The sequence below is a fragment of the Schistocerca piceifrons genome, unplaced genomic scaffold, assembly GCF_021461385.2.
Source record: "Schistocerca piceifrons isolate TAMUIC-IGC-003096 unplaced genomic scaffold, iqSchPice1.1 HiC_scaffold_1422, whole genome shotgun sequence".
In the NCBI taxonomy this organism is placed as follows: Eukaryota; Metazoa; Arthropoda; class Insecta; order Orthoptera; family Acrididae; genus Schistocerca; species Schistocerca piceifrons.
In genome coordinates, this window is record NW_025727261.1 from 80,001 (window position 1) to 87,500 (window position 7,500).

General features: G+C 54.9%; 2 non-coding genes and 1 pseudogene across 2 annotated transcripts; all 3 read right to left on the reverse strand.

Moving 5' to 3' along the window:
• Positions 1-633, reverse strand: part of LOC124734099 — a 4,188-nt pseudogene extending 3,555 nt beyond the window's left edge.
• A 188-nt stretch (positions 634-821) lies between these two features.
• On the reverse strand, positions 822-976 carry LOC124734079. Its single transcript, XR_007009311.1, has one exon. It is a non-coding gene; the product is annotated as a 5.8S ribosomal RNA (ribosomal RNA).
• A 352-nt stretch (positions 977-1,328) lies between these two features.
• On the reverse strand, positions 1,329-3,237 carry LOC124734085. The gene has a single exon (XR_007009317.1). It is a non-coding gene; the product is annotated as a small subunit ribosomal RNA (ribosomal RNA).
• Between the last annotated feature and the right edge of the window lie 4,263 nt (positions 3,238-7,500).

Here is a 7,500-nt window from a genome sequence, read left to right on the forward strand (position 1 = left end):
GTCGCGACGTCCTACTAGGGGAGAAGTGCGGCCCACCGCACACCGGAACGGCCCCACCCCGCGGCGAGTGGAAAGGCAACCGGACACGACCCCGCCGCGGATTGCTCCGCGCGGGCGGCCGGCCCCATCTGCCGAGGGCGGAGGCCAGTGGCCGGATGGGCGTGAATCTCACCCGTTCGACCTTTCGGACTTCTCACGTTTACCCCAGAACGGTTTCACGTACTTTTGAACTCTCTCTTCAAAGTTCTTTTCAACTTTCCCTCACGGTACTTGTTCGCTATCGGTCTCGTGGTCATATTTAGTCTCAGATGGAGTTTACCACCCACTTGGAGCTGCACTCTCAAGCAACCCGACTCGAAGGAGAGGTCCCGCCGACGCTCGCACCGGCCGCTACGGGCCTGGCACCCTCTACGGGCCGTGGCCTCATTCAAGTTGGACTTGGGCTCGGCGCGAGGCGTCGGGGTAGTGGACCCTCCCAAACACCACATGCCACGACAGGCGGCAGCCTGCGGGGTTCGGTGCTGGACTCTTCCCTGTTCGCTCGCCGCTACTGGGGGAATCCTTGTTAGTTTCTTTTCCTCCGCTTAGTAATATGCTTAAATTCAGCGGGTAGTCTCGCCTGCTCTGAGGTCGTTGTACGAGGTGTCGCACGCCACACCGCCAGCCGGCTGTGCACGCTACCGAGAAAGTACCGGTATGCGAACCGCCAGGCGACGGGCGCGCATCGCACGTTTGAGGAGACGCGGCCGGCCCCACAGGCGGCCGCGACACTCCCAGGTCTGCGAAGCGGGGCAAACGCCGCGCGCTTCAGTATACGTAGCCGACCCTCAGCCAGACGTGGCCCGGGAACGGAATCCATGGACCGCAATGTGCGTTCGAAACGTCGATGTTCATGTGTCCTGCAGTTCACATGTCGACGCGCAATTTGCTGCGTTCTTCATCGACCCACGAGCCGAGTGATCCACCGTCCTGGGTGATCTTTTCTCAAGTTTCCGCCGTCTCTTTCGAGACGGTCGCATAGGCGGGAGTGAGGCGTGTGGCGGCCCCTGTTCCAGCGTTCTGTGTCCAACGGCCTCACGGCCGACGGGCGTCGTACGGCTCCACACCGGAGCGGACAGGCACTCGGGCGAAAGTCATTCAAAACCGGCGCCAGGCGCCAGGTGCCGCAGGCCAGCCGCTCCAGCGCTTCAGCGCTCGTACCACACAACATTGCCGCTAGTTTTGAGAGGCACGCGTGGTTCCGCACGCGGCGCACGGCTACTGCGAGCCGTACAGGTAGCGTGTTGCGCGACACGACACGCACATCGAAAGACATGCAGTCTAGTCGGTAATGATCCTTCCGCAGGTTCACCTACGGAAACCTTGTTACGACTTTTACTTCCTCTAAATGATCAAGTTTGGTCATCTTTCCGGTAGCATCGGCAACGACAGAGTCAATGCCGCGTACCAGTCCGAAGACCTCACTAAATCATTCAATCGGTAGTAGCGACGGGCGGTGTGTACAAAGGGCAGGGACGTAATCAACGCGAGCTTATGACTCGCGCTTACTGGGAATTCCTCGTTCATGGGGAACAATTGCAAGCCCCAATCCCTAGCACGAAGGAGGTTCAGCGGGTTACCCCGACCTTTCGGCCTAGGAAGACACGCTGATTCCTTCAGTGTAGCGCGCGTGCGGCCCAGAACATCTAAGGGCATCACAGACCTGTTATTGCTCAATCTCGTGCGGCTAGAAGCCGCCTGTCCCTCTAAGAAGAAAAGTAATCGCTGACAGCACGAAGGATGTCACGCGACTAGTTAGCAGGCTAGAGTCTCGTTCGTTATCGGAATTAACCAGACAAATCGCTCCACCAACTAAGAACGGCCATGCACCACCACCCACCGAATCAAGAAAGAGCTATCAATCTGTCAATCCTTCCGGTGTCCGGGCCTGGTGAGGTTTCCCGTGTTGAGTCAAATTAAGCCGCAGGCTCCACTCCTGGTGGTGCCCTTCCGTCAATTCCTTTAAGTTTCAGCTTTGCAACCATACTTCCCCCGGAACCCAAAAGCTTTGGTTTCCCGGAGGCTGCCCGCCGAGTCATCGGAGGAACTGCGGCGGATCGCTGGCTGGCATCGTTTATGGTTAGAACTAGGGCGGTATCTGATCGCCTTCGAACCTCTAACTTTCGTTCTTGATTAATGAAAACATACTTGGCAAATGCTTTCGCTTCTGTTCGTCTTGCGACGATCCAAGAATTTCACCTCTAACGTCGCAATACGAATGCCCCCGCCTGTCCCTATTAATCATTACCTCGGGTTCCGAAAACCAACAAAATAGAACCGAGGTCCTATTCCATTATTCCATGCACACAGTATTCAGGCGGGCTTGCCTGCTTTAAGCACTCTAATTTGTTCAAAGTAAACGTGCCGGCCCACCGAGACACTCAATAAAGAGCACCCTGGTAGGATTTCAACGGGGTCCGCCTCGGGACGCACGAGCACGCACGGGGCGGTCGCACGCCTTCGGCTCGCCCCACCGGCAGGACGTCCCACGATACATGCCAGTTAAACACCGACGGGCGGTGAACCAACAGCGTGGGACACAAATCCAACTACGAGCTTTTTAACCGCAACAACTTTAATATACGCTATTGGAGCTGGAATTACCGCGGCTGCTGGCACCAGACTTGCCCTCCAATAGATACTCGTTAAAGGATTTAAAGTGTACTCATTCCGATTACGGGGCCTCGGATGAGTCCCGTATCGTTATTTTTCGTCACTACCTCCCCGTGCCGGGAGTGGGTAATTTGCGCGCCTGCTGCCTTCCTTGGATGTGGTAGCCGTTTCTCAGGCTCCCTCTCCGGAATCGAACCCTGATTCCCCGTTACCCGTTACAACCATGGTAGGCGCAGAACCTACCATCGACAGTTGATAAGGCAGACATTTGAAAGATGCGTCGCCGGTACGAGGACCGTGCGATCAGCCCAAAGTTATTCAGAGTCACCAAGGCAAACGGACCGGACGAGCCGACCGATTGGTTTTGATCTAATAAAAGCGTCCCTTCCATCTCTGGTCGGGACTCTGTTTGCATGTATTAGCTCTAGAATTACCACAGTTATCCAAGTAACGTGGGTACGATCTAAGGAACCATAACTGATTTAATGAGCCATTCGCGGTTTCACCTTAATGCGGCTTGTACTGAGACATGCATGGCTTAATCTTTGAGACAAGCATATGACTACTGGCAGGATCAACCAGGGAGCTGCGTCAACTAGAGCTGAGCAGCCGGCCGCCCGGGAGTGTGTCCCGGGGGCCCGCGCGAACACGCAAGCGTCCGCTCAATCATTCTGCAAACAGGAGGAGGCTGAGCTCCCCTGCACAATACACCTCGAAACCCTCTCAGGTCCCGGCGGCGCGCAGCGCCGTCCCAAGTACTTGGTCGGGTTCGAGAGAGGCGCAATCGCCCGGAGTTAGGCGAGTAGACGCTTTCGGTGCGACCACCCGTGCTCCCAACTGAGCTTGCCGCTGCCGACAGAGGCCCGGGAGCGTGCTGTCGTGGCATTGCCGGCGGGAGACAACACGCGCCACCTACGGTGACCGGCAGCTCCAACGCCAGCGCCACAGAAGGACAAAAGCCCCACTTGGGTGCCGAAGCGAACTCTCCCAGCACAGCGCACACGCCAACACATCCGCACAGCTGCGATACAAACCACCAGCGAGAACCGCTGGGGCGACCGAGCAGCAGACGGCGTCGCGGCGCCGAGCGCCGGGCGGCGGCGCATCCTCAACGCACACAGTCCTCAATCGGACCAGCACACTGCAGATGTCCACCGCGCTTCGCACCGGGCCCGCGAGGACCTACTTTGGCCGCACGGCGCCGCGCGCAGGGTGCGCCGGCGCGCAGCTGCGACGCCTGCCGCGTCCGTCGGCCGGCGCGCCTGCCACTGGCCGCCCCCACCAGCCGGCTGTAGCGCGTGCGCCCACGCACCGCGCGGCCAGCACGCCGGGAGGCGCCCCCTCACCGGCCGGGGACGGTCCCACCCAGCCACCGCCGCGTATCGCTTCACACCCAGATGCCGTTCAGTTTCGTCGGCATGGTGGGTATCGCTGGAACAACCGGTTAGTACCTCAACCTATCGTCGCCATCACCGATTCACCCCTAGCGAGAACAACCGCACCACAACGGGTTACCATTTCTTCATTTGCGTAACTTCACCAGAAAACGTAGGCGTCCATCGCCATTTGCAACTTCAACCATTATTGCATGCCTGTGTCAGGTGTCACGCCACACTACGTCTGCCCACATACACGCAACAAAATGTGCACGCCTAGACAATACGTGGAAGGTGGCCCCCGTACGTATGCGATGTCCATTGCTCGAACGACTGTCAACCGGCTTCTGTAGCATGTCGCAGATATGGAACGCGCTGCACCATGCCATCACGGTGTGTGAGGAGAGACGACTAGGTCCGAATACATCAACAGACAGCTCATGCTGATCGCCATCCACGGCGTCCGTTCCTCCCACACGTCTCTATGGCGTACCACACTGCAATCCAGCTCTCATAGGGAGACGACACGTAGCTGCGTGCACAATATTTGCACTGTATGGTCCGCCGTTTTTGGGCGCAGTCGTTGTACGGTCACACATGTGCCACGATGTATCATTCAGTACATAAGGACGAATGTGCAGTACAGATTGTGGTTCACGCGTACGACATCAGCGGACAGTTGACACAGGCCGCACCACAACGTAGCCTGCGTACGTCGCATGCGAAGGGCATTGAACATGCAAACTTGTCACCAACCACCTTGCGAAGGCAGGGGGCAAGGTGGGGACGTGGGGAGAGGTGGGGGGGGGGGGGGGCGGCATGTACGCCCTGCTGCCATCCACATTACAGTGTACAGCAGGAGCATGTGGAAAGTCAGCAAGACTTGCAAGGTGTTTAACATGAAGCGATACACAGGGGAGCGGGCAGTGCGAGTAGCGAACTATATTGCGAGGGTTGCGGGTGGGCAACACTACACTAATTGAACGAGTCGTATAACAATTACAGAGCAGGTTTAGGCGACAACGTGGGTTACGATAGGCGACAACGTGGGTTACGTTAGGGGACAACGTGGGTTACGTTAGGGGACAACGTGGGTTACGTTAGGGGACAACGTGGGTTACGTTAGGGGACAACGTGGGTTACGTTAGGGGACAACGTGGGTTACGTTAGGGGACAACGTGGGTTACGTTAGGGGACAACGTGGGTTAGGTTAAGGCACAACATGGGTTAGGTTAAGGCACAACATGGGTTAGGTTAAGGCACAACATGGGTTAGGTTAAGGCACAACATGGGTTAGGTTAAGGCACAACATGGGTTAGGTTACGGCACAACATGGGTTAGGTTAAGGCACAACATGGGTTAGGTTAGGGGACAACATGGGTTAGGTTAGGGGACAACATGGGTTAGGTTAAGGCACAACATGGGTTAGGTTAAGGCACAACATGGGTTAGGTTAGGGGACAACATGGGTTAGGTTAGGGCACAACATGGGTTAGGTTAGGGGACAACATGGGTTAGGTTAGGGGACAACATGGGTTAGGTTAGGGGACAACATGGGTTAGGTTAGGGGACAACATGGGTTAGGTTAGGGGACAACATGGGTTAGGTTAGGGGACAACATGGGTTAGGTTAGGGGACAACATGGGTTAGGTTAGGGGACAACATGGGTTAGGTTAAGGCACAACATGGGTTAGGTTAGGGGACAACATGGGTTAGGTTAGGGGACAACATGGGTTAGGTTAGGGGACAACATGGGTTAGGTTAGGGGACAACATGGGTTAGGTTAGGGGACAACATGGGTTAGGTTAAGGCACAACATGGGTTAGGTTAGGGCACAACATGGGTTAGGTTAGGGCACAACATGGGTTAGGTTAGGGCACAACATGGGTTAGGTTAGGGGACAACATGGGTTAGGTTAGGGGACAACATGGGTTAGGTTAGGGGACAACATGGGTTAGGTTAGGGGACAACATGGGTTAGGTTAGGGGACAACATGGGTTAGGTTAGGGGACAACATGGGTTAGGTTAGGGGACAACATGGGTTAGGTTAGGGGACAACATGGGTTAGGTTAGGGGACAACATGGGTTAGGTTAGGGGACAACATGGGTTAGGTTAAGGCACAACATGGGTTAGGTTAAGGCACAACATGGGTTAGGTTAGGGGACAACATGGGTTAGGTTAGGGGACAACATGGGTTAGGTTAGGGGACAACATGGGTTAGGTTAAGGCACAACATGGGTTAGGTTAGGGGACAACATGGGTTAGGTTAAGGCACAACATGGGTTAGGTTAGGGGACAACATGGGTTAGGTTAGGGGACAACATGGGTTAGGTTAAGGCACAACATGGGTTAGGTTAAGGCACAACATGGGTTAGGTTAAGGCACAACATGGGTTAGGTTAGGGGACAACATGGGTTAGGTTAGGGGACAACTTGGGTTAGGTTAGGGGACAACATGGGTTAGGTTAAGGCACAACATGGGTTAGGTTAAGGCACAACATGGGTTAGGTTAGGGGACAACATGGGTTAGGTTAGGGGACAACATGGGTTAGGTTAGGGGACAACATGGGTTAGGTTAAGGCACAACATGGGTTAGGTTAGGGGACAACATGGGTTAGGTTAAGGCACAACATGGGTTAGGTTAGGGGACAACATGGGTTAGGTTAGGGGACAACATGGGTTAGGTTAAGGCACAACATGGGTTAGGTTAAGGCACAACATGGGTTAGGTTAAGGGACAACATGGGTTAGGTTAGGGGACAACTTGGGTTAGGTTAGGGGACAACATGGGTTAGGTTAAGGCACAACATGGGTTAGGTTAAGGCACAACATGGGTTAGGTTAAGGTACAACATGGGTTAGGTTAAGGTACAACATGGGTTAGGTTAGGTTACACGTTGTTGTAAGGAAAGGTGTGGGGGGGGGGGGGGGGGCGGGGCGGCAGGTTCGTTGATAGTGATTATAGTAAGTGAATGCTTGTGACATGATGAGATTTGTCACGTCAGGATGCACCTTTGGCTTATTAGAGGCGGCGCTCCAATTCTATGCTTGTGTCAGACCTGTGTCTTTGACTCATGTCATTGTTTGTGCGCTGTGACAGGAGGTACTATTGTGATGTTGGGTGCACCGTTGTATAGGACATGTGTGGGTGTTGGTGCCTTATCTGCGCAATGGTGGATGTCGAAAGGGTGGGATATTCTATTTTCCGCATGGACCTCCTGGTCTGGTTGTGATAGTGTGGATTGTGTAATGTGGCGGAGAGGATGCACTGGATGTTGTTCCATGCTGGTGCTTACATATTGTATGTGCGCCTGTTAGAAGCAGAGAGTGGTGCGTGATCAGAGTGTCTGGCTGACGTGTGGTTCCCATTGTGGGCAGACTCTTTCAGCATGTATACGGACAGTTGTATATATTTTCTGTAGTTTGATGGCTCTGCATTGATTACTAATCAGCGCCGTGTGTACGGGTAATCTGG